Below are 3,296 nucleotides of genomic sequence, written 5' to 3' on the forward strand. Positions count from 1 at the left end.
GAACCTCATTGTTGTCTTGTTCTGGAACAATGCCAATAGTTTGAACATTGTCTTCTATTACTGGAGTTGTGTCTTGAACAGTAATAGGTATGAGGACTTGATCACTGTAAATAACAGGTTCTTCCTCAAAGACAACATTCTTTATGTTCTCTTCCTTCCCAAACTCAACTTCCTCAAGAAATCTCGCATTTCCCATCTCAAAAAAGGATCTTAAGGTGGAATTGTAAAATTTATAGCCCCGAGAGCATTCAACATAGCCAACAAAATAGCAGCTAATTGTTCTTGAGTCCAGCTTTCTTTCATATGGCCTATAAGGCCGTGCCTCAGCTGGACAACCCCAAATGTGCAAATGTTTAATGCTTGTCCTTTTACCAGTCCAAAGTTCATAAGGGGTTTTATTAACTCCTTTACTTGGCACCCTATTAAGGATGTAAACTGCGGTCTTTAAGGCTTCTCCCCAAAGTGACTCTGGCAAAGAGGAATGACTAATCATACTTCTCACCATATCCTTAAGAGTTCGGTTTCTTCGTTCTGCTACACCATTCATGCTGGGTTTGCCCGACATAGTGTATTGCGGAAAAATTCCACACTCTTTGAGGAAAAGCGCAAAAGGTCCTGGACGTTGTTCTCCTGATCCATCATATCTGCTACTCACCACCACGGTTAGATTTGACAGCCTTAATCTTCTTTCCAAGTTGAAGTTCAATCTCAGCCTTGAAAGTCTTAAAAACGTCTAGGGATTGGGATTTCTCATGTATCAAATATAGGTAACCGTATCTAGAGTAGTCATCTATGAACGTAATGAAATATTGTTGTCCATTCCAAGAAGTTGTAGGAAAAAGACCACAAATGTTTGTATGCACTAGTTCTAAGATGTCTTTAGCTCTTTCGGCATCTAATTTCCTTATGTTTGTTTGTTTTCCCTTTATGCATTCAATACAGACCTCAAAGTCTGATAAATCCAAAGGGTCAAGAATTTCATCCAACACAAGTCTCTGAATTCTTTGTTTAGAGATATGGCTTAAACACTTATGCCATAAGGTGGCTGAATTCTCATTCAATTTTCATTTTGTACCATGTGAACTTATTTGCAATATTTCATTACAGGAACTAACAACATCAAGCATGTAAAGATTATCAATTAAATAACCAAAACCAACCATATTTGAATTTTGGTAGAGACTAACTTTATTATTTCCAAATGAACAAGAAAATCCAAATTTGTCCAAACTAGAAATAGAAATCAAATTCCGTCTAAAGGACGGTACAACAAAAGTCTCAAATAAATCCAAATAAAATCTAGTTTTTAACTGTAATCTAAAAGTTCTAATAGCTTCCATTGCAACCTTCTTGCCATCACCCACAAAGATGAGTCTTTCATCATCACTTGGCAATCGGCTCCACAGGCAACCCTGCATAGTCATACTTATGTGAGTAGTAGCACCAGAATCTACGCACCAAGTATCTTTAGGTACAAAAGCCAAATTAACTTCTAAACAAACTAGAGTAAGAAATTTATCTTTCTTCACACGCCATGCGGCATACTTGGGACACTATTTCTTCATGTGTCCCGACTTCTTGCAGAAGTAAAAGGTAAATTCCTCATCCTTATTTTGCTTCTTTTGCTGAGAAGTCCCTTCCGCAGCACCCTTAGTCTTCTTCCTTTTCTTATTTTGAGAGGTCAAAGTCAAGTGAGCACTTTCTGTCCTATCTCTCTGCAGCCTCTCCTCCGATTTGTCCTTCTAAGTGTTATAACTCACTTTGAATTGCCCAAAGTGTGCAGGAAGCGAGATCAAAACCAAGTGCACGAGCAGGTCTTCACCAAGCTTTAACTTAAGTGACTTGAGTTTTGATGTGAGATTGGACATCTCCATAATGTACTCCCTTATGTTCCCTTTGCCTTTATACTTCATGGAGATGAGTTTAGCCAAAAGGTTACTCATCTCTGCCTTTTCATTTTTGGCAAAGTATTGCTCAATTTCCTCAAGGAATTTCTTTGCACTTTGACCCTCAGAAATAGAGTCCTGAAACGCCTCTGGAATAGAGTGCTTCATGATCATAAGGCACATTTGGTTGGACCAATCCCACTTCTCAATTTTTACCTCATTAGAGGTTTTTGGAGTGGAAATGATTCGTTCTATCCTCAGTGCCAAGCCCAAATCCATACAGCCAAGAACAATTTCTACGGCTTCCTTCCAGACCTTAAAATTTGTCCAATTCAGCATTAGGATAGAATTCACTTGGGCAGTAACATTTGTAGCACTGGTAATATTAACTAAACAAAGAACAAAAATAACATGTTCACAAATAATCAAGCAAGTCATATAAAGTATATATAACAAGACATGCAAATATTTCCCATAACAAATTCATCACAAGATACCTAGCATAACAATAGTTCTAGTCTTTGGACAGAGAAATTAATTTGTAATTGGTACTCTCAACGCAATGATCAAATATTGACAATTAGTTCTAACAAATAATAGCCTTTATTTGGACCAACTATTATTCTCATGAAAAAAAAAACTTAATAATTGTCACATATTTATCATCGCAGGTATGTTATTATTTGGCCAAATTGTGTCTTCCTTTAGGCTGAGCACAATTCGCATAAATAATTTCATACTAACATCCATGTAATTTAATTAAATCAATTTACACAATAGAGATTACTTTGGCAACATAATGGTTCAACCAATTTAATTAAATTACTAGACATGCAATTAAATGGAAAGGATCTGTAATGGTTAAATTTACACCCAATTGTGATAGCAGTAAATGTTTGAAAAAAAACATCATGGTAAACTAATTACGCATCCGAAACAAACATACCACGGTACCATCACAAATTTATACTAACCACATGAATATCATAAATTATCAGTTTATCACCTTTTCATAAAAAAAACAGTTGGCCAAAAAATAATAAATTATTCATATAAGACAAAAGACCATTGTCTTATTACTGATTCATATAAACAAAATATATATATATATATATATATATATATATATATATATATATATATATATATATATATATATATATATATATATATATATATATATATATATATATATATATATATATATATATATATATATATATATATATATATATATATATATATATATATATATATATATATATATATATATATATATATATATATATATATATATACACACATATATATATATATGTGTGTATATATATATATATATATATAGATATATATATATATATATATATATATATATATATATATATATATATATATATATATATATATATA

The sequence above is a fragment of the Glycine max genome, chromosome 4 (assembly GCF_000004515.6).
Source record: "Glycine max cultivar Williams 82 chromosome 4, Glycine_max_v4.0, whole genome shotgun sequence".
In the NCBI taxonomy this organism is placed as follows: Eukaryota; Viridiplantae; Streptophyta; class Magnoliopsida; order Fabales; family Fabaceae; genus Glycine; species Glycine max.